The 25,624-nt window shown below is 28.1% G+C and overlaps 1 protein-coding gene and 1 long non-coding RNA gene across 10 annotated transcripts in view; one reads left to right on the top strand and one right to left on the bottom strand.

Moving 5' to 3' along the window:
- The window catches only part of nAChRalpha1 (nicotinic acetylcholine receptor alpha1), a 173,967-nt gene that overhangs the window by 54,132 nt on the left and 94,211 nt on the right, over window positions 1–25,624 (bottom strand). For 2 of the 8 annotated variants that reach the window (XM_088182286.1, XM_088182294.1), the window contains exon 3: window positions 19,625–19,677. The exons of the other annotated variants lie outside the window; for them this stretch is intronic. The gene's annotated coding sequence lies outside the window, so the exon portion shown is untranslated. The remainder of the gene's footprint in view (window positions 1–19,624; window positions 19,678–25,624) is intronic. 8 annotated transcript variants of the gene reach the window in all.
- On the top strand, window positions 10,298–11,958 carry LOC148239134 (uncharacterized). Of its 2 annotated transcripts, none has more exons than XR_015810463.1 (4): window positions 10,298–10,376; window positions 10,664–10,822; window positions 10,908–11,134; window positions 11,203–11,958. It is a non-coding gene; the product is annotated as an uncharacterized LOC148239134 (long non-coding RNA). The 2 variants fall into 2 exon arrangements; XR_015810462.1 differs by having other exon boundaries at window positions 10,905–11,134.

Here is a 25,624-nt window from a genome sequence, read left to right as displayed (position 1 = left end):
CAAAAGGCAGACCCAATTATCTAAGCATCAGAGACTAAATTATTTCTAGGAGCGTTGTCCACGAAGGATAAAACAAGTAAAGAATTATCCGTTAGAGTCAAAAGAAGCAAATTATGCTACTATGAAATTGAAACTTTTTTATTCACTGAAACGTCCGATAATGTTGAATATTTTCGGATTTTTGCGAGATCATGACATCGAATTATGGGTCTTAATAAAAGGTCATCACTATGTAAGGTCACAGCGTTTAAATAGCCGAGCTTATAATGTGAATGAGCGAGGATCGATATGCTAAGTGGATTTTCATGGAGAAACCAGAAGTTGGGTGTTAGGGTGACAACAGATGCCACACGACTGAGTTTAAGTGAGTGGGAGATGAGAACTTAGGACCGAAACGAAGAGCGAGTGAATATAATTTTTATGCTATAAATTATATTTTTATGAACAAATTTAAAAATTTAAATAATAAAATACTTTACCGGACCTCAAGAAAAAAAATATTAATAAATGAATTCATCGTGAAATTTAAGAAATAAATCGACTAATCGTATCTTCGTTACTAAAATAATTATGATTAAAGTATCTGCCTATTCGGATTTTTGTGTTTCGATGGATTATTGGCACTAATTTGAAAGATTTAAAAGGCATACCATCTTTAGCATTCTGATAGGTCGGACGTTTGGCGTACTATCGGATGGTTTGGGTCGTTTGAATTAAAATTTTGTCAACGCGTGACGATCACTTGTCACGGCGGAGCTGGTGTCAGAAAACCAATTTATTTCAAAATCAATATATTGTCGAGGTGTGGGGAAAAAACGTTTTCGCGGAAAACCGTCCGAGCATATTGAAAAATGGCTGCCTGTGGGACGTGACTCGGTCTTGGCCGTTCCAGAGTAAATCTCTTTGCTGAAAAATTCCCGACTGATTAATATTTACTTTGTTACAAAATCTCGACTTTCCGTTTTGAATACAAACCATTTAAATTCTTTGCTAGTATATGTGTATTCTTGATTAATTTAAAATACATACATTGTTATCAACTCATCTTAGATTATATTGTGCTTTATAATGTACTGACGCTCACGTTTACATTATTTTCATTAGTCTATTAATAAATATATTTTTTGATTATATACTCTTAGATATTTTAATATAAAAAGTCAAACGTAGGGATTTTAAATAGACCTTCGGTAAAGTTTGTCATAAGTTATTATTACAAATTGATCAAATGATTTAACTCGGTTTTCCTCGAGATATGGAAACAATCGTAGACAATTCGAAACATATGGCAGCCAATTTTTGAATAATAATTTTACATCTTCAATGGTCCAACAAGGGTCCTTTTCTCTTCACATTATTGATAAAAAATATTTTTTTAATTTAATTAATCTGTACCCAAATGATTTATAATTGCTTAGATGCATCCGATATATTGCATACTCTTTATAGAGTGACTTATACTCTCTGTGACAATGGGCTTCGAACAACATTGTCAGAAAGTGCTATGCTGTGACATTTTCTCCATCTCATTCCTACGAGCTCAGTGAGAATGATTTGACTAAAAAAACTTTCACTAAAAATCTTGGAATCACTTTTAAGAATAAGTGAAGGTTCTCTTTACACGTAAATGACGTTTAAGAAAAACTACAAAGATTTGTTGTAAGGATAATACTTTGCCATCTGTCAGTTAATCGTATCTTCTATATCACATTATTATGTAGCATTCTTGAATCGGGATCTATAATTTGAAACGCCTGAACAACCAGAAGGGTTGATGGGATACCTTTATACAAGAATATTTGGTTATTATTCTTTTTATTATTGTTAGAATGCCATTCGGTAAGTTTTCGCAGAAAGTTGTACACTGCTCCACAAATAGGAGAGTAAGTGTTTTTAACATTAAAACCAGTGAAAAATGCGAATTAAAAAGTCTTTTCTGCGCGAAGTAAATAAAGTGTACGCAAAAATGACAAAACTCCTGATGATGCCAGGAACATCTTGGCGAAATATATCGAGACTAACTCAAAAAAGAAAAAAGGCGAGCTAAAACACGTAAACACAATTTTTTAAAGTAATATATATATATATATATATATATATATATATATATATATATTTATATACAAGTATTCAGTTCGCATTCAGTAATACGTCGCCAATCTTCTGCGCGAATTCTCTCGGTTATAAAGACATAGCCAATGAACCTTAAAAAATAGTAATGAAACCCACAGATAAAATTCTCTGGAGCAATTGCTATCGATCTTTATGTCTGTTGTGGTATTTTCTTATATAAATATGATTTATGAACTTCGATACGTTGACAAAGAATAGAATTATAAGCGTTCGAATAGTTTTATAGTATAATTGATACATAAAGGTTGATATACGACGATCGTAAATCGTTTTATATTTGGTGATATATTAAATAAATATATTTATATTTTTTACGGGTAAATGAAATATCACTATTGTATACTATATATTAGTATTAACATACTACTTTAAAACTGGAACCATATAAATATATATTATATACATATCTAACGTGTACTCTAAAATAAGGATGAATTGTATACGATAACTTGGGCACTATTTTATTTGTAATTTATTGTATCAATGTTAATGAAAGATACAGAATTTAGTGAAATTAATTACTGCTAAAGATATGACAAGTTTTAGGATTTTGTCAAGTATTGTACATTGTGCCATTTACATAAGTTGATTTAGAAACTTTACTATAAAATATTATAAAGATATATATGCACAATAGTAGGAGAGAAAAAAAGAATGATTTACTTGATCTTGAAACTCAAATAAAATATCATTTATATACAATTGGTCATCAAAAATAAAAAAATTCTTTAAAATGACCTTTATAAAGAATTTTTTGTTATTATTTTAAAATCCAAACTTTATAGGAAAATTAAAAAAAATATTTACCTATATTTTTTTGACTTTAGCAATGACTTTTCAATAAATACATTCTAAGTACAACAAAATTACAATAAATACATTCTATAAAAAAATAATGACAGAATAAAAATATATTTAAATCAGATTATTGAATTTATGTGGCAAAAATATAACAATAGAAAAATGAAGCATGTAGTGGCAAAATAATAAAATATAAAAAAGATTTCAAAAATGTAATATCACTAATATTAACTTAATAATAATTAGTGTTTAAATTGTTTTATTGATATATTTCTCCCGTATGATATCCAGTGAAAGATTCGTCATCGAAAGCGGATTTGATATCTTTATTAATTAATTAGTGTCGAAAGCACGCGCCGCCACTTGTGCAGCCGCAGCTTGCCGCATTGTACATACTACTGGTATTTTCCCAGCCCGCATTGGCGGCGCGTGCTCGCCAGCCGCATTAATCATTGTTTTTAGCTTCGCGCTTTACATATATTTGAATTTATAATACTGCTCGGTGTACAATGGAAACTTGGCAACTGGGAAGACTCCGCTGGCCATAAGTTTGGCGGACGTAGACCTGCCGGAAAATTATTAAATATGCCACCGTTGACTACCATAACATATAAAATATGCAGCGGCAAAGCGAAAACGATTTTAAGTGTTTCATGCATACGACAAAGCTAATAGCGAAAATTAAAAAAATACAGTTGCTCATATATGTTCATAATTTTTAATATCGAAAAAAACTAAACTAGATATCCACGGTTATAAAAAAACAACAGAGAAGTACACACGATAAAGTTTCAGAACATGACTGATACAAATAATATGTTGGTGTGTCAAATGTTAATATTATATTGACAAGATGACAAAAAATATTATTTATTGCAAAAGATTTTAATAATTTATCATTTCAGATATCCAATATTTTTAACTCTCAAAGCAATCTGAAAATATTATTGAAGCATGAAAAAATGATTTTATGGGTACGGGATTAGAAATCCCTGCTCTAAGGTATAGCTAATTTTATTGGTGAAGAACTCAGTCAAAGAATTATCATATATAGAAATAACAATGATTCGTATGATTGCAGATGAGAAACATAATGGAATTTTATACTCATAGTATCTACAAGAAAAAAATTTAGTTGCAAGCTTAAACTTTTTAAAGTGGCTTATCACTGGTTTAGTTACTTATTTATTTATGCAAATATTCCCTAAAATATATTTTAAATATAGAATGTGACTCAAGAGGTAGTTTTATTGGTAATTTAAAAAAATAAATATTTTGCAATTTATAAATATAAATACGGTTAGGGCAAAGTGAAATCTAAATCAACTGAAAACTATTATACAGTAGAAAAATTTCAATATTGCCATAGCATTAAGTAACCGCCCTTAGAAATGCGCCAAAAGGGCCAAAAACCATATATTACAATCTAGCTCAATTTTGAAAATGATTTGATATGTAGAAACGTGGCGTACATGCCGCCGTCAAATCAAAATTTATATCTAAAAGTTGAATTATTGAGCAATTTAAACGTACGTCGAATTTATTATGAGCGCAAAAAAAATATATTACGCTTAAGTGAAATATTATTTTTCAGTTTTTCACAATGGCTGCCGGAAAGAGGCGGAAAAATGAGTAGTTCACAATTTAATATATGTAGGTGCGCGACGCGTGAAAATATTGCAAAGGGAAAGGGCGTACGCACGGCAAAAATAAAGGAAAGGACTGCCCCCTTGTGTGTTTTCATTTCACGGGCAATAAAATTAAAGGACGTTTACATTCGGCCCTTGAAAAGGACATAAATTGCTCTGTGCTCCTTATCGGTGGTGGGATTATGTCATTTTTTCGCACGACGTACATATATTCTTATAGCGGTTTTGCCAAACCTTTCTATGTTCATATTATAATGATATATAACAGACAAATTACTTTCATAATTGTTTAAATAAAATATATTGCAATACAAGATTCTAGTATAAGGTAACTGTTACTCTTATAACCAAGTCGTCAGTAAATACAATGGCATTCTTAACAGAATTTATATTACTATGAAGTTAAGTACTAAAACAGTTTTCGAATGCTTGTAATTACATTATAAAACCGTCATTAACATTGGTTCACAACATATAAGGTCTCTTATTAACTTTGCGTTGGATCCTAAATATATAGAATAATATGATTTAATAAATAATGAATTGCAAGGTTCTATTCTTACTCCAATGGACTTAACATTTTAAATTATATTGAACGTTTATTATTTTTATTTATAGATCAGTCTTCATTATATTGAAGACATTTGGTATGTTTTTCGGCGATAAATTAAAGATTCGTTACACTGGAAATTTCGATATTTTGGTATTCGTTACAAAGAGAATTCACTGTATTTTATAAATTTAAAAAAATGCTTAGCGACACTTTTTGCGAGAACTCAGCGAATCGTATCTCAGCGTAAGAAAGGCGCAGAGATACAAGAACGGATAATGACCAAGTATCCCTTTATAAAAAAATTTCAATAACTGATGAATTTGGAATCTAAATTAGAAATCCCACTTCTTACTTTAGTGAAGGTTTCCGTAGTCAAAATATAAATGATTCAAAATGATTTTTCCTAACTGTATCTCACTATTTAAAGCATAATTTAAAATAAAAAAAAAAATATTGCTATCAATTAATGCGTAGTTTTACAGCCATTTTTTTTACTAAATATGTAGTAGCTAAATTTAAAATTATTTAGACAATCTTTAGATTATCGCTAATTAAATCTAATCGGCAAAACTAAATTAAAGCGATTAATTTATTGTAATGTTAAATACCTGTAGTAAAACATTAATATGACATTCAGAAACAATTATTAAATTTATCATTTAATTCTGACACAATCGGATTTGACATATAAATACTGATTTATTCTGCTTGTCTCTTATAACATTGCTTCAATTTAAAAATGTAACAATATTAAAAATATATTAAAACCATATGGTTAGTGAAAGCTATTTAAATATTTAAATGATCCTAAATTTGTACCGAGAGAAATTTATAAACCTGCTTTAAAAAATAATGGTAATTTTAATATTAATATAATCCATTTGTTATCTAACGATTTTATTTTTAGAGTAGAAGAGCCGACGCGGGAATTTATAACTTTTCCAATTAACACTGAAGGTGTTTGCGAAAGTAACCAAAGTTGCTTCGCAGCAACGGTGACCGTATAAATTATAAATTAATCCCTATGCATTATTTTACAGGCCAAGGATGTCCTCATGGGTGTGGGGTGGTAACGAGGAGATTACCGTCGGGTATAAATAACACAATGAGAAAGTGAGTTTAAGGATTGTAAATGATTTAAGGTTGGGTCAAACCTCCGTTCAGTTTACCACCAACCAAACAGAACTGTAAAACCTTTTGTGTAACCAAGGCTCAAATTAAGACTTCGAATAAAAAATACAATATTTATATTACTAACAGATGTTTATAATTATATAGCACGGCTTTCTAGCATGCAGATGAGACATCTTGCTCTATATGTTTGTACATATATAAATAAACATATCAAGATTTTTTTTTATAATTTATAAAAATAATTGTACCAACTACTTTTTTAATAGTGAAAATTTAATTCTAGACGTTTATTAAATTCATTACTAGCTATATGCATTATTTCTTTAATATCACTGTGATAAATAGGTCCTGGAAGATCTGTTGCAAATTTTGCTGCTTATATATATTTTTAACTTTTTTTCCCCTGGGATATGCATAATCTCTCATAATCCACTTTGTAAAAGCTGACGGTCTCGGAACGAGTCACTCTTGAAAAACACAACGATGGAACGGTCATTAAATTAATAGTCATCTTGCAAAATAATTGTAATTTGGCAGTTAAAGTAAATTATGGGATATAATACCATATTTATTTTTTTAGGTTTGTAAATATATGCGGCCTAGATATATTTTTTACTGTAATAAAATATAATTATGATATATTTGGTGAATATAAATCAACTTAACACAAATATATAAGTTACAGTGAATGTGTATTATTTAGTGAAGTTATATTTTTATTAATTAAATTTTGTTTTATTAAAATCATATCGATATAATTTTTAATCGGAAGATGTATTTTTACTAGCCAAAATATAATTTAGCTGTGAGTGAAATTATATGATTATGAAATATAATTTGATATTTGCAAAACGTCGAAATTTGCTAGACAAACCTAACTCTAATCTAAACGAATTCATCAAACTCAACCTTGATCTGCTAAATAGTTTTAAAACTAAGGTTTGGTTTTAACATACAATGTATGTTTTGCAACTGAATGTATCTCTTTTAGTAAAGTTATATTTGTACTAGTATAGATATAATTTCACTAACTAGATTTCATGTCTTTTGTGTAGGTCTTAGGTCACTTGTTTTATACTTTTTACGCCTGTCAATCCAAGTTCCTTGATGTTATCGATAGTCATTTTATATTTATATTGTTATTAACTATTTGACTTTTGTTGACAAAGGTAAGCTTTTTTCACTTCCTCGTGCTCAACGATCCAGCTGATAAAAATATAAGCTTTCTGTTATTGTTATTACATGTTTAATTTTTTTAAAGTTAAGATTTTCGTGACCTAACAGTCACGCTGATCAGATAAGAAAACACATTTCTTTACATACGTATATTCTCGATTTTGTTCAAATAGTATAGGAAATCATGAAAATTAAAGTAATACTAACATAATTGAATATAAAATATTTTCCACGTGTTTTAATAAATTGCCAAACATGTACATATAGAGTTGGGCAACATTTCAATCAATCCTTGCTCTGTATGGTATCAAAACTAGCATTCGCATCACGACCGATAGTCCTTCCACTGTTTGCCGCGCAGTTGGAAACTTGATAAGTGTTTAAGCAAATTGCACAATTTGATTTGTGTCGAGATTGAAACCCAAGCCACCACCCATATCTCAACAAAAGTGAATGCATATATTGCCTAACGAGTTTTGACTTGTAAACAGGCAGTTTCTGTACATTTTAATATACCGCTCTCTGTTTTAAATCGTTTGATATAAATACATTTCATAACATTTTTTATTGTAAGTATACTAACTTTCGCGTTTAAAAAATAAAAAAATTTACTAATAACTCTTAAAAACTCATGAAAACTGTTTAATGATTTATCATTACAAAAAATATATTTTGTAAAATATAAATCATTGGCATACAGTACTAAAAATTATGCAACGCATCTCTGGCCTATATTACTCTAAATTTAATCGGACAGACGGAGGATTTTTTGTCTTAATATTTTACTATAAAATATTTATCTCTATTATTTGATTTACATATTAATGACTATTTAATTTAATATTTTAATTTTATATGCCTGAGTTATATATTGTATACTACTTATTGTATCTTAAAAAAACTGTAAAAAACGTTATCGCGTTTTAAAAAAATATATTACATTTTTTTACAATTTAAATTAAAAACTGTGCTTAACTGAGTATGTACATATGTATTTATTTAAGTAAAAGGCAAAGGAAAAGCCACTATATTTTATAAGTATATTACGTAATAGATAGGACCTGAAAACACTGGTATTTATTGGTCTCCTGAGGTTTTGTGTTACAAAGGTGAATAAACTCTTATCAGGTAAAGATATAAAGAATTAAATGAACTTAGTAAATATGGCACATTTATATTTTTACTATAAAAGTAAATGCCATGAAAATTTTTAAATTCTCACTATGATTAAGCCATTTGTGAAAATTCATTCAATTCGTTCTTTCATCAATGAATGTGTGACGTAGAGTCAAATCATTCAATTTCTTACTGAAAAAGATTTACAGAGGAAAAATGCTACACATTTATTAATTTTAAAATCACATCAAGGATATTTCACTGTTATAAAATAAAAATATTTAGGTCAAAGTGACAATATTCATTATCGTTAGTGATATTTTTTATTAAAATATCAATAAATATTTAAAAAATAATAATTTATTTTTGTAGCAACCGTTGTATATCACCCTTTATTTGTTAAGTGATTGTTGTTTGCGAATTATTTTTTGTTTATTACATTTTGTGGCCTCTGCACATCTCAGATTGAAAGCAAATGAGAAAAATCGAAAAATAATAATTTCGTCGAAGCGGCTCAGCAAAGTGGAGCAAAATGGAGGGAAGGGGAAGAGGGTGAAAAGAAAGAAAAATAAAGAGCCTTCCATTTGTTATGAAAACAAGCAGACAAAAAGGGGAGTGAGGCATGGGTAGAACGCGAAAGCCTCGAGCTGATATAATTTCACTAGGTGAACGTAATGAACCGAACATGGGATGAAACGAGAAATTTCGCGGGGCAGAGGGAAAAGGAGATTAGGGTAGGGGTTGAAACGGAAGCACTCGGGAAGGGCAGCGGCAATTTGAAAAAGATTTGGCAAGTGGGTTTTGCAAAGATTTAAAGTTTATGCTGTCACTTAAGACTCACGCTGAAAGCAATTTAAAGTCAAATATTGCGTATTTTAATTACCACTCGTAAAGTTATTGTCGAATATTTAAGGTCAGTACGGTAAATCATGTATTAAATAAAGTCAGTAAAGATCTGCCATAATCAATATTCGTTCTAATAAAAAAATTATAGTACTGAAATTCCTAATGCTTTGATTTATTTTCTGTTCTTAGTACAAAGTAGAGGCTTACACTATGTGATCGACAATAGCACATTAAAATAAAAATAAATTTATAGTATAAATCTTATTAAAAAACAGTAACTGAGTAATTCAGCATATTTGTGCTGCAATTTACAATCAGTTGGAAAGTAAACCACCGAGACGCCTACAGCCGCAACTTTCTACTGATAAAGTTTAAAGTCAATTATAAGTTAAATTTAGCTTAGTTTCAATCGGTAATAAATGTAATCACTTTACAGTATATTGACAAAATAATAAACGAATTAAAAAAAAAATTGAAGATTTAAAAGTAATTGCTTAAATTCTATAAATAAAAAAAGTAATTATTGTAATCAAATAAATAATAATAATATTGCCAATATAAATTGCCTAACATTATATTGTATTAAAACAGTGTTTCTAAATATTTTTGGATCGCCTATTATAGCTGCTCCAAAATTTATGTAGTCCATGGACGACACCTCTACCCTAACTTTATGTAATAATAATGTTAATAAATATAATGTTTTTCTTTATGTAATATAGAGTATTTTTTAAATCTAATCTCATATATTCACACATACATTTATCAAATAACTGAGTCATGTGGAAATATTATTTTATTTTATTATACAGATATCATTCACTAGATATCTAATCACGAGTGGTTTGATTATCATATTAGTAATCATATTAAATTAGTAAATTGTGCCATTTTGTATTATACAGACGTACATAAGAATACAATTATATCGTATCAATAATTAAATATTTTAATAAACTAAATACGCGGTTGGTAAATATATAATTACTATTTTATTAGTACTAATAGTCAACGTATATTTGTATACGAGAATTTCAGACTAAGATATAACTTGTATTAATGTAGGCAAAATAAAATTGCTTTTGTGATTGATGTATTTAGTATGTTTCGATAATTTATAAATTTATTTAAATTAGGTACCTAAAGACGTTAAGTTATTGTTTTTAATTAAAAAGCGTTTAAAATGTAATTTAATATAAATATTATTTTTAAAGTAAATTAACGAACATTAATGGTGAAATAAATTTGCTTTTAGGAATATATTTAATTGCGTAATAATAAATAATAATTAAATATAATATTGACTTATTTTCTCAAAAAATGTATCAAACAAGAAAACTGAATGAAGAAAATTATTACAAAGAGCAAAGTAGAGTTGCAATTTTAGATTTTTGCAATGGATACGAAGATAATAGTAAATATATATTTATTAAATAAAAAAATATAATATACGTACACACTACTTTCATTTTATGTAAAACTGTTATTGCTTTTAGAAGACATTCCACAATTTAAACAATCGCTTGAGCAATTACATTTTTCCGTATTGGAAGATGGAGATAAGATCGATATTCAAAGAACAGTATTAAATCATGTCCATATGATATACGTTAAAGTTTTTGAAAAATCTTCAGAATTTAAGGAATTGGAATTTTTGGAATCATTTAATTCAAAAAACTTGAAACGCTTGATCGATGTGCCAAAAATAATCATTTTGATTTGTGTGGTAACTATAAATATTTGCGTTTTTATTAATAATTCATATTATATGTACAGTTTTATTTTTATTTATAGCGTCCCACAATCACTACAGATGGAGAACGGTATGAGGAACCAAAAAAGTCTCAAATACCTGAGGAAGCTGATTTACTTGTGCTTAAATTCGATACGGAGAGACTAGGAAATGTTTTACAAAAATTATCGTGTGGATTTGAAGAGATTTATCAACAAGACACATCTTCCCTTACGAACTTTATAATACAATTGCGGAATAATAGTGAAGAATGTTTTGATTTAACGGTTACGGCTACATTGAGACGCCGATATGTTTTTCACAAGATCGTGCCAAAACAACATAATTTGCGAATTATAAAAAAAGTGCTACCTATCCAAAAATTACCATCGAAAGTAGAAATGTTAAAATGTTTAATTGAAAAAATAGAAATCACAGGTAATAGAGAAATGATGAAATTTTACAAGGATAATAATTTAAAAGAAATCAAACAGCAGATCGAGTCAAATAATTTTAATGGAGATCCTGAAATAATTTCTAATATCATATTTGCTAAACTAGATTGGACTAATGAAAGTAATGTATCATTTAACAAATATACATTTATGTTTGTTGTATTAGGCAGCGTTTTTTTATTTTTTTACACAAATATGGCAAAAACTTAAGTTTTTCTTATTAAAAGTATGATTTGTTTTATTTTATTTTTATATGTATTTTTCATAAAAATATGTTTTTTTATCAAAATAAGTCATTCTTAGTAAAAAAATATTGATATAAAAATAATCAATAAATTAAACATAATAATATAATAAATAAGTGTTATATTATTATAATATAAATGACCTACATAACTAAATTATATTATGTTTTATTATACTGTGTGATTGAAACTTTAAGTAGAACATGAAAGTATTTACTTTTAAATAGGTATAATATCTAAATATATATTTATATTTGTATGAATTATTCCAATAAATATAAAATGAAGTTCTTTTTTTTTAATTTGAATACCGTTAAATATAAATGTACTGTAAAACTTGAGTATAAGTATATTACTGCTCCATTAAAAATAATAAATAAAAACTTTAGAAGATATATAAATGTTAGCAAAGGTAAATTAAATGCTGTTAAAATTATGTTGAACGAAATACATAAGATATTAAATTACAACCTAATTACAGATCTAGTAGTCCATACTTTGTGCTTAAAAAGTCCGGGACGCATGTGGATGCAAGCACCACTGCACATCTGGGATCAAACGTTAATTATGCGCCAAAATTCAATATGGAAGGTTTGGTTCTACTTAAGCTTTGAAGCACAAGATACCATAACTTCCGCTGTACGTTTTATATAAATAATAAACCAAAAAATTGAAGGATTAATAAGTTTTTATATTTAATAAATATAAAACCACACAAAAATATATTAAGGAAACATATGCACTATTTGCGTTAATACAGTCATTGTGAGAGCTATCCATTTCATCATGATTTATAATTAGAAAGATGGCAAGTTTGGGTTTACGCCTCTACTATCAACTCTAAAGCAAAGTATGTGAATATACGTTCAATATATTATACAATACTTATCATTACTTTACGATTGATTGAAAAATTTGTTCAAAATATAAACAGAAGTAATGATTAGTATATCGAATGTATATCTGTATCGTGTGCTTTAGAGCTAATTTCTTTCTTAATTATTAATAATGATGAAATGGATAGCTCTCGAACTGACTATGTTAACGCAAATAAGGAATAGTCCCGTCTAGGCTGAAGCATGAATAATGCTGTTTCAGGCGTTCATCTCTACTACAGATTAACATACATTTAAACAGCAAAAACTGAATACTTTGCGATAAGCCGATACGCGTTGTATGCGTGACATTATTTTTCGCACAATCTGCCTTTTCTATGCACAGGGATTTGCAAGGACCCGCTAATGTATCGCAAAAGGAGAGCCTTAATTTCAGGTTCAACCGAACCCCGCAAAGCCTCCCCATGTCACTGACAATTGTGGTGGCTGCGGTGGCTCCTGTCACCCAAAGATGGGTTTATTCGCCAACTAAGGGATGCGTTGTTTTGACCCTAACCGATAACTTATATACGCTGCTTTTACGCTTCCTTATATTTAAAATACATATTGTAAAACACACAGATTCAGACATACACATAAAACACGCGCGCACGTTTTTCTACCTTTCAGTAATAAAGTTTACGAAATATATTCTATTGATACAATGAGCTACCAATACAAATAATTTGTCTAATTTTCTACTGAAATATTTTTATAAAAATAACTACGTCTAATATATATAAAATACGCTATTATAATGTATATTTTATTTTATTAAACCATCTTAATAAAGTATATTAAAAAAATTGTATCTAGAAATAATTAAAAATACAAATATTGATGTTTTTATTAAGGATACATTTATTAATAAATTTGAGTATTAGTAATAGTTGAAAGTATAAGTTTTCTGGTATGTTTATGACGTATAATATGAATTGGTGTAGAGTACACTTTTATTTAATTATTTATAAATGTTTACCATATTTATTAGATAGTACAGAAATTTAATTCATAAAATATATGTTAGGAAAATTAATAAAAATGGCAGCTAAAAATATTGGTAATGCATATGGTCCATCTAATGAATTTTCAATAACTGATAAATCAAGAATTGGACGGTAATAACTAGTAATAATTACAGATCCATAGTCATCACATTGAGAATGTTCAGGCTTGTGCATCACATCAGAATGGTTTTATAATATGAAGCTTAAGTTTTTCAATTTCCGGCTGCAAATTTTGAAGATTGTGTTGCTTTTACTGCTAAATACTATTTATTGGTAAATAGAGATAAAAACATGGTAGTCTGCGATAAGCGAATAGAAACACAGTTCAATTAAACACTTCCAAAGTGAAGTACATTAGTGATTGTATGTGGTGGAACGTATTATACATATTTTAGTATAAACCAAAATTTTTACAGAATAATTGATGTAACTAAAGACAGTATTTTAAAATATTTATATGTAATTTTAGTTAATCAGACGCAACCACATGTCGTTGTGTAGTTCGAAAATTTTTTTTAAAGCTAACCGTGCTCCCTTGATCGCTACACTGTTCAAACTTCTTATAATTACTAACTTACTATATCACCTGATTTAGTTATTGCATCATAAAATACAAAAAAAAACGTATTTTTTTGCATTTTTAACACAATATAATAAACAAGCTCTTGATCATATTAACCCCTATTTAGTTAATAGTTAAAAAAATATTCTTTTGTGGAATAGACTTTATTTAATTAAGTAGAACCTATTGCTTTTTTAGAATGTATGAGCGCAACACAGAAGCAAACAGCGTTAAACAAGACACACCCTACGGGGATAATTATTTTATCCTTACATTGGCAAAGAGCTTCCATTCTTCTCTGGGTAGTTTTGTTGTTAATGTGTGTAGGCTGCCAAGAAGGAAAATTCTCGGAAAAATACAGTCGCTGCGAGTGTGAGAAAAAAAATACCATTATTTGGCTCACTTTTGTATAAAAGTATTTATTCTATCAACATCCGACGGCCCGATCCAATTTCGTATTGAATTATTCATTTGGTGAAAGTGTAGTTTTCGTCAGTTAATTGCTAGTGTGTAAGCGATATGTGTGTATGCAGGGCTGGCTTAGAAACCGACTGATTTTTATTAAAGCGTATGTTTTAAAAAAAATTATCCATAATGTAAGTTTTTTCCTTGTAAATTTGCGTTGTAAATTTATAGATAATAGCAACTTTAGTAGGTAATAATTATCTAAGATAGTTATTTCAATTACAAGCAAAACTATAGATTCAGTTAGAGCATTTCAAACATATCATATTTAAAAGTATTTTCTTGAGAACGTAATCCAAATATTAAAAGAGTATAAATTTGCAGTGGTATCGATAAAAGTACTTTTTATGGTTAATATTTTACCACAAAACGAGATTGATATTTTTATTTAATAGCAGATAATGCATAAAATCCCGTTTCGCATAAACTTGACGTTATGAATGGCAACAGCACTACTATAGCTTTCCTCAAAATAATCAAAAAAAATTCTGTTCTTTTGAAAATATTGAGAATAAATTCATAATAAAGGATTAATATTTCGCGTTCCCTTTTGAACTAGCTCACGCATTACCGCCCCCAGGGTAGAAAGCAATGGTCTAAGGTGAAAACTGCAAAAGCAACTAGCCAATAATATTCATCGTATACTTCTATATGCATAATGTTTTATTTAATCTGTGTAGAATAATGTGATGTGTGGATTAATAATAAATATATTAATAAATTGATGGCTAAAAAATTTTGACGGTCATTGGTTGATGGTCAATGTAAAAAAAATCAACTTTAGATTATCATGCTTAAATTATATATAGCTATTTGTATTGTATATATTTAGATGATTTATATTATCAAACATTCTAGTTTGTATCTATCGATTTCTAAGCTCAGCTTCTCTTTTTGTTGACACGTTCAAGTTCGTGTTTTCCGTGTGATCCACTCGCATTTGTATGCTTACATAGCATCACCATATGCCAACATAGTGAATAAAAACCCTTTGATGTGTCATCAAGCCGTGCCGACGCACATAGCCCTTTGTTTATATTTTTCAAATGTGCAGAGTTGCTTTTTTTAAATCAAACCAATTAACCGCAAGTATGTGTAAGTAAAATAGACATAATCAAAAGCAAAAAATAATATACATTTTATGTATGTATATATAATACATATATATATTTTATTGTATATAATATTTTTGCATGCAGTTCTATATCTGGCAAAAAATCGCAATTGACCACAGAAATGCGTCTAGCATGCATGAAATTGGCCAATCGACGCATTATCTGTATTGTTTTGGATTCAATAAGTTTGTCGCTTTATGATGAAAGTAAAATAAATTATACGGTTCAGAGGGTTTGCACTGCGTTCATCAATACGAGAGATATAGCGGAATTGTACAAAATCCAGAGAGGTAAATGATTTAAAATTCCGAAATGAAAAGTATCCATTTTACAGACGAAACAGTAAGGATGGTGAATTATCAAACTGTCTTGAAATTTTTTTCATCCCTTCGATGATAAAGATTAAATTTAGATTGCATTAATGTTTTTTTGTTGATCAATTTGATCGATGCAGTTATAGATGAGATTTTAAAAGTTAGATACAATGCATACTGTATTATTTAAAGTATTTTTAACATGGGGAAATGTAACAAATCTTAGATTGACACTAGAATAGTATTAAATTAAAGCAATTTATTATTATTATGGCATAATAAAGAAGAAAATTAAGTGCATAACTTAGGGAGCAAAAAATCATCACAGACCAACGGTATAACCATTGGGGAAAAATAAAGCTAGCAATGACTATGTCTAAAATACTGTGGTCAATTGCGATTTTTTGCCAGGTATAGAACTGCATACAAAAAGATTATCAATATGCATTTTCTTACAAATGTTATACAAATTATTTATACCGATCATTAGCGCATTTGTAATGTCACTCAATCTATCCAAAAACAGTTAGTTTTACACTCATTTAGAGATTTAAACTAGTGATTTGTTATAACCTACATAATGTAAAACATATATAAGTATTTTCAACACAAAAGCTGACGCTCAATTATATAGTTTACCACTCAAATATAATCAGACATATCTCTAAAAGTCTGAGAAATCCAACCAAGGAATACTTATGATTTCGAGAAGTGACGCGTCTTTTATATTATACTTAAAACACATTTGACTTTGGTGCGTTTTATATTTTAGACATTGAAATATTGCAAATCCAATTAAAAATCGAATAAATTTAATAGAAAGCTGCTGTTCTTTTATCGCCATAAATCCTTGGTCGTTAACATACCGACGTCAATCAATCTGAAACGGGTTTTTAATGAAATGCTCTTCGTTTTAACTGGCGTGCATGGATTTTGATCCAAAATTCATTCTGATAAAATAGGGCTTTGTTAGGTTGATTAATAATGATCTGATTAAAATACGAAAAATTATTTTTCCAGCATACTTTAATTAAATCGAACTTTCTCGTGTGACCAAGTTGTTGATATTGTGTACAATTTTTAATTTAAAAAATATTATCATATATAATTTTGTATAAATGGTACTAGAATTTTTGTTAATGCTGTAGATAATAATTTAGTAAACATTTTAATATGTATTGTAAAGAGATATGTCTGATAATGAGAAAAGCAAAATAAAGATTAAAAATATCTGATTTAAAACATTCTCGGAATATCACATTTTTTTATTGAATTACTAGCGACGGTGCTTTTATCTACGCTATAAAGATATATTTTCTGTACTTTATCTTAAAAAAATTAATATAAATAATACATACTCTACGTCTACAATAATATCAAATATATATCTATAATAAATATTACGCCATTTATAAAACAATATTAGTTTACAATAATTACTATCAGTAATAGTGTAACATCCGAAAACGGTTTAGCGTTATTATTTCAATTAGGACATGCATTACTGATTTTTGGTGAAATTGTATCAGCGGTAAATGCGGCTAAATTTCATTATCTGTTTTTGTAATTCCAACTATCGGCATTTCGGTCCATTAAAAAATTACGCTCTTTATCTGTTAACAAAATTATATTTTTAAACTACGATATTATGTGTTGATATTTGCAGTAGACAATCGAAATGTATTATTTTACGTTAAGAAATTTGTAGATTTTAAGAAACATAAAGTGGCAATTGATATATTTCTGCGAATCAAATTAGGCGTATAATCACTGTGCTAAAAAGACGCAAGTTTAATTTAGCTTTGTAATGAATTTGAGTGGAATTATTCTCATAAAGAAGAAAACATTAACATAAATCACTCGAATAACAGTGATGATAATAGTGAAACATGACATATTTAACCAACGTTTTAAAAATTTACAAATTTTAAAGCTGGTAAATGGTTGGTAAATAAAATAGAGAAAAAGTTGCCTTACAGTAAAAAAATAAATGTAATATTAACTATTCTAAGCTACCATAATAAGGATTTGGTTAAGGTAGTAATGATATTTACTAATAACAAATAAAAAAACGCCTTCTTTCAAACAGTAATGCTATGCATTAAAATATGCAGACTAAATGATAAGACGTTAAAATAATAATTTTTTAAGGCTTCGCTTTTATTTATCATTAAATAGAGAATGACTTAAATATTTATTGTATTATTAATCACATGTATACTTTTCGTTATTGTACGTATAATTTATAAATTGTACTTAATTGTCATTAATACCATCCTTTAATATATTTCAAAAATTACTATTCAATTACCAGTAAATAAGTATTTACTTAAAATTATCATGCCCTGGTTTTAATAATTCAATAAGAGATCATATGTATGTGAAGTGTGAAACCTTTATTCACGGCACTAAGTAAACTTATATTTTTTTAAGCCCTAAAGTTTACAATTACTTGTATTGTGCTGGGTTAAGAATTTCATTTAAACACAGCAGTTTTTAATAACTTTAATGGAAACGGATTTTCCCATTTATAAATTGTTTTTGCTTACGACAGATGACAGGATGATAATGATCCAAACTTTTAATCATACCACTGTATTTTTAAGTAACTATATGTTCAAAGAAATTTAATACACAAAATGATCTTTAAAATAGGCTATTCTATACGAGGCAGTTCCATTCAGAGGCAACTATTTATATTAGAAAAGAATCTTTACTTTTGTTAGCTTAGTAAAAGTCGAAGACTCACGAGGTTTTAAGAGTTATTAAAAGATAAAAAAAAGTTTTCTCTCTCATATATGTATGTAGGTGATAGTAAATCACATTTAACAAATAAAAAGTGGTTATTAAATTGATTATTTTAAGCAGATTTTAGTTCAAAAGTGATTTGAATATTGAATTAAGCATTTCCCATGAATTGAAAAATATTTGCATATACTATATCCAGATATGACTCAATTGGATTAAAACAGAAAGTTTCTAGAAATTAAAAATGTTGATAAATAATTTCAGGCGAGATTCGAAGATTTAGGAAATATAAAAAATATAACACTATTATTTGAAATTCGTTTTAGAAAGATATCAACATAGATTTATCTCTATTATATTTAAATCCAATCAAAATAAACTAGAACTCGAAATACTTCTTTTTAAAAATTATTTATATATAAAATCCGAAGATTGTATTTGGAAATATAGTAAAGATATATTACCCAATCCTAACAAAAACAAACATTAATGTCTTGTTTGGCCATTTTGGTCCATCGCGATTCATTTTTATAGAAAGAAGTAGATCGCTACTACAAAAAGATTGGGCATGCTATAGGTAAAACGACTTATTTAAATTAATAGTACACCAAAATTTCAATGAGATCGTTTTACAAATTTAGGATTTCCCTTACATTAACCTTATGTATTACGCTTCACTTTGAAAAAAATGCACTTACCAAAACAACATGCCATCAAAGTGTTGTGCCAAGGTATATGAATGTTGACTTACCTAGAAAGAAAAAAAAAATATGTTAAAATGGTATATTTAAATAATTAAATAAATCAGTTATTTAGACAAATTAATGAAATAGTTTTTAATATGAGCCAATCTATTTGTCACTACTTGTATTACTGTAAAAGTGTCATCCCAATAACGGTTGTTGCATTAATGTTAACCCTAATTTAATTTTAAATATACAAATAGTGTGATCAATCAAATAATAGATATGGACAAATAATTATTTAATATTTTATATTTACAGTAAATGAGAGATTAAATTTAATACTAAATAATAAAAATATTTATAATTATGTTTAATTAGTCGTGTAAAAGTGGGTCCAAACTTTACAGAAAACCAGTGTTTTTTTGGTTTTTGGACGTATGAGAAGTGGGAATTAAAGATTATTATAATTACATTTTCGATCGATATTTTATGATAATGTTTAATTACCTTTATGAATTATACAGATAAATATCTAATATATTCAAAATAATTTAATAAAGAGCTTAATGTAGCTAATAGAAAAAAGTAAATATTTATAAATAAAAAAATGTATAAAATTTTTGGGACCTCTTTTAATAAGTACGTTTTTATCAATTGCGAATCAAATGATAAGATATACACTGTTTAAATAATAATATATTATCTTTAAACGTTGTAAAATATGGTATAAACTTATCTTGAAACATACAATTTAAAAACTAGCAAAAAAGTGTATTTGTTTCGGAATTGTCATATGTGGATATTTTCTCTATCTTCTGTCGGCTGGACGCAAACAGGTTTTACCGCATGATGTAAACAGACCTTTATGCTTGTATTAAAATGAGCGCGGTGCCAGGCAGATGCTCAAAGAATATTATTTCCAAGAGCCTAGTACTTATCTCATTCTATAATATAACACTGATATCACCGATTAATGCTTATCAGATACAGGTATTTTATTATTTTTATTAACACGTATTTTAAGCTTAATCATAAATTTCAATATTTAAAAAAAAAAAATTTAAAGTATTGATAATCTTAGAGTAATGAAACAATCTGTATAGATGTAATTGTTTTAAAAAGTAAATTATATTGCGATACAAAAAAATGTTTGTCGTAATGTTGTTGAAATATAGCATTTGGAGAAACACTTTGGACCCACCCCTCTTCTTTTTTTAAAGAAAATAAAGAAAGAGAGGGATGTTTTTTATTGAATAAAGATCGGAGCAAAAAACGACGCAGGGCCAATATATACGTAATTCAATACTGTCCTTCGTCCCTATCAATTACGGCGTCAATTCGTTTAGGACGAAAAAGGACGATCGAACTCTATAAGTCGATTGTTTTGTATTTTCGTAGGTATGTATGTACATATGTTTCTTTAGTTTAATTTTAGAGTCTAAATAATCATTTAAAACAATATATTTTTTTCCTAAATTGTTTTTGATCATACAATAGAAATGTTGTAAGCATAAATTATAAATTATTATATGCTCAATGTATAAATAAAAAAAAATATACCTGACTATTTTATAAATTAAAATAGTCAGGTATATTTTTAGAGCTTAAAGTGCAGCTACCTGTCGTTTTGGTTCAGCTGTCATTTTATTATTTTATTCTTACCGTTCGCTTCCATTAGCCAATATATGAAGCATTTTATAACAGGCAGATAGACTGATACATAACGGGGTACAAAAATATATATTTATATTTAACTAAATTGTGCGTATATAAAAAGAATACTTATCTCGGTAAAATATATAAAACATAATGTAAGAATTCATTTACAAGTGCCATTTTTACGCCGACAAATATATTTTTTACGTGACTGTCAAAGAAATTTAGTTAAAATAATTTTTAACTGCCTTTCGGGGCCAATACAAATACAAATGCTATTGTTTTGTATTAAACATTCTTATTAACCAGCATGAGATTATAGTGGAAGTCACTGTGTTTGAATACCATATGCACCTTGGTGTATTTTAATTTTTATTGTGTATGGGAGATCAGAATAATTATTATATATTTATAATTTCGATCGATAAACCAGGATGAGGTTTTTCTCGATTTTCCTAATCTCACAGAGGAATATCGTGATGATTAATTTAAACCAAGCTAGGTCGTACATATAAGGTATTCTTCAGCTCCTAGAGAGTATTTTTTATCTTTAAAAAATAATATCGGATTCCTTAATAATATATTTAAATTAAAATTGAATTAATTTACAAATATATCTACCTACTTTTAAATACTTTTAAAGAGTAATATTTATTTTAGAATTAGATTTTTGGAGCAAAAAAGTCTCGTACCATAACAGGAGGATTTATGCATTGCGCTATTGTCGGTCTATTAATGTTTAATCCATTTTACATAAATTTGCTTTTTATTTAAATATACTACATAAATATTAAAATATAGCAATTTTAATCCGTTTAAATTGTGTATTTCTCTTTCGTTGGCAATGAATTATGTATTCAGCCCTGATGAGTTTATATGTCAAACTTCTTAATGGATGCTAGATGTCGTTTATCTTCTGGCATTGAGAAAAAACTCGGGTAGAGAGCGTATAATAGACGACAAAAACATTTTATCTATGCGTTTTCGGTCGCTTCCAATGCGAAAGAAATAAAAATGGGTTATCTCCCTCTCCCTCGGCTTGTTCCCTAGGGGTCGTTGTCAACAGGGGCAGTCTCTCAGGCGCCATGTTGTCATTTTCTCCACTTCCCTTGGGCGTCTATACTCCACGCGATCAATTTCTGCTTTTAATAAATAAAGCATCTTTAAAATCTTTGGTTATCATGCAAAAGCGTCTTAATAAAACTTAATATTCACATTGTCGCTAAATACTTAAAAATTAACTAGCATTTAATCCAAAGTGTACGTTTAAGAACTTATAAATATTTTACATGAAAAAAATAAGAGCAACACAGTATTTCGTGCTTTCTATGAAGTTGACAATTAAAGAGTAAGGCAATTTAACAACATAAGCATAACTGATTCATATTAAAAGCATATTGATTTTTTTTATACCATACATATATGTAATTTATAATTATAATATAATTATATTCCTAATCTCACTAACTTCTTGTCACATAATAAATATAACATATTTTAACATAAAAATTTTGGCAGTCATAAAATTTTAATCTCTACAGTAATGATCTACTCATTCGCGATAACGTATTTAAATATTTCTATAATATACTAAATATCAATGTAACTGTTTTTACTTATTTAATATAATGACTTGCTTATGAAATTTATAATTTATAATTATCACTAACACGTATTGAAAGCCACTGCCTTATAAACCACTGACAAGTTAATCAAAGCAGAAGCTCAAAGACTGCTAAATCAAATACATTCAATATAATTTCTTTGCTGTTTGCTAGTAGCTGAACATGTACTTGATACAGTAATATATGTCTTATCAGAAGAATTGCAAAATTTTCCGATAGATTATCTATAAGCAGATTTATTGATAAAATCTACAAAAATTAATTGTTGTTAAAAATTTAATGCAATTGGAGCTAAAATCGGAATTGTCAGAATATATTGTGCTTTCGGCAAGTGTAAGAACCATACTTGTAATATGTATGTTAAAACATAAATAAATATGTTTCAATATACTTTGATACATATGAAAAGTTTATTTTCTAAATCGATTATTTCTTTAAAAAAATGATAAAATAAAAACTGATTCAGTAATATTTTGACTTTATGAATTTCAACTTGGTCATATTACGACAAAGGTAGATAAAACAAATGTAATGCAATTTACAGGAATTTTAACTTAGAAAGTGTCGTATAAGGGTCAAAAAATTTCGTCCTGGGAATTTTGATATTGATGAACTAAGGGGTTGTTTGTGAGAATATTAGGGCTGCTGTGGGAGCTCAACGTATCGCCTACACAGATATTTAAAAAAAATGGAAAAGATATTAACCATAGATGTAAACCATATTGCATATTTCAAACCTACACAAAATTATTTATAAATAATTACATTGTTATTACTGCAAAAATTGAAACTTACACAAGGCACATGAAAATCAATTTACGGCTTTGCCTTTTAAGACTTAGTAGTTTATCTGGTAAGGGGTGGTGGTATCTAAATAAAATATATTTACTTTATATTTGAACATAGTGTAAAAGTGGGTTGATTCTACACTACAGATTTTTTTGCAACAGTGGGACCGACACACGTGACCTGTGATAAAACACAACCCTGCGAAGGCGTTACTCGTCCACGTAAGGGTGCGTAAAACCTGATGCGACCTATTTCTTAGACACACCGACAAAAAATCTAATCTTGCTGCTCTGAAAAAAGTGACGTGTGGTACGAAAAGACGCAGCGGGCTCAGAAATCGATGGGAAACGCAAAGGGATGGCATTTGGAGTTCAACTGTGGAATCGCAGAATAATTCAATTACAAATGAACTTAATCATGATTGGATGGAAACGAATGAGCAATTTTTACGCGTGTATTATTTGAGTAATACATAAAACGTACATTCATTTACGTGGTCCAGTATTATTAATATATTTAATAAGCCGTAGATTTACGTTATACGCAAATATATTTTTTTTATACTTTTTATGAGCTAAAGAAGATCATTAGCGAATTTTTAATTCTTCATATGTACGACCAAGCTCGATTTTAATTAATCATCACGATATTTATCCATGAGTTTAGAGACATCTAGGTAAACCTAATCTGTGTTGATTTATACGAATTATAATTATAAAATATTCACTATTTTTGATTTTCTAAAAATGATGGGAATTGAACCCGGGGCAAAATAATATGTAGGATTCGAACCCAGTTCTTATAATATTCGTCTAAAAAATCATAGAATATTTTTTTAATGACATTTAATCATAATTTAACGCATCTGAAAATCTGTTTTAATAAAATAAAACAATATTTTGGGTCAATTTATAAATATTTAGGAATAGGGTTATACTTGGCAAATAAAATTATAATATTAATTATGAGTAAATAAAATACTGTGTTGAGTTATAAATATATCAATCCACTAAAATACTACTATTTTTTATTTTAAATGATTTTGCACATTTTTGTCACCTTTTTTATACTCCGAGCTTAAACTTACTTAACATATTAGGAGACTAAAATTGCATAATAAAAAAAGCTAATAAGAACAGTAATAACATACGCTTGGCCAGTATAGAATAACACAAGTAATTTATATTTTTCTAAGCTCCAAGTCATTCAAAACAATTAAGTGATAATATTTATTATTTGAGGTTGAAAACAAAACGTATTTTCTCCTAATATGAAGTAATAAAAGTATTTATGATTTAAAATTAAGCGATCATTGAGCTAAAATTATCATCATTAAGGTATTGTCTAAGAAATTCACCAATTATTTTCTACGTTTCGTATAAAGGAGATTAAAACGAAACGTGGGCCGTGCGAGCACTGGGAAAATTATTGTAATGGAATTTTCTAAGAGCGGTTTTGATCGCATTTTCAACGTGGAATACACGCAGACGAAACTTTTCTCTTAGTAATTTTAAGCTTATATATTTTTCTAATCGAATATGCTGAGTCTCGCGTTTTCATGTATATGATTGAATTATCTCATATTCAAAAATATTCAAAAGATTTATTGTTTAGCGGCTTTGTCTAAATGGAATGTATTAGGCGATGATTAATTTTAGAAATTCGTTGTTGGTAGTCGGTTCGTCAAAGTTTTGAACGGTTCTCGAAGAAAGTGGGAACAGGAAGGGTTGCTGGAAGTTTAGCCAAACAAGGGATGGAATCAACGGGAAGATGCTTGAGGAATGGAAAGATTATGTAGGATGAGGGTTTGCGTAAAATACGTGACAACAGGGTGTTCGCATAAAATATTAAGGGTTTCAACGGAAAGGTTTCACATCAAACGCCGTGTCTTGTCTAATATTTAGCTTTCTGACATAGTTAATTTCGAAAGAATCCCAAGGGA

This window comes from Plectrocnemia conspersa, unplaced genomic scaffold (genome assembly GCF_051122295.1).
Source record: "Plectrocnemia conspersa isolate PC_06_02 unplaced genomic scaffold, ASM5112229v1 ptg000001l, whole genome shotgun sequence".
Classification (NCBI taxonomy): domain Eukaryota; kingdom Metazoa; phylum Arthropoda; class Insecta; order Trichoptera; family Polycentropodidae; genus Plectrocnemia; species Plectrocnemia conspersa.
Note: the sequence above shows the minus strand (reverse complement) of the source record. Positions and strands in the feature narration are given on the sequence as shown.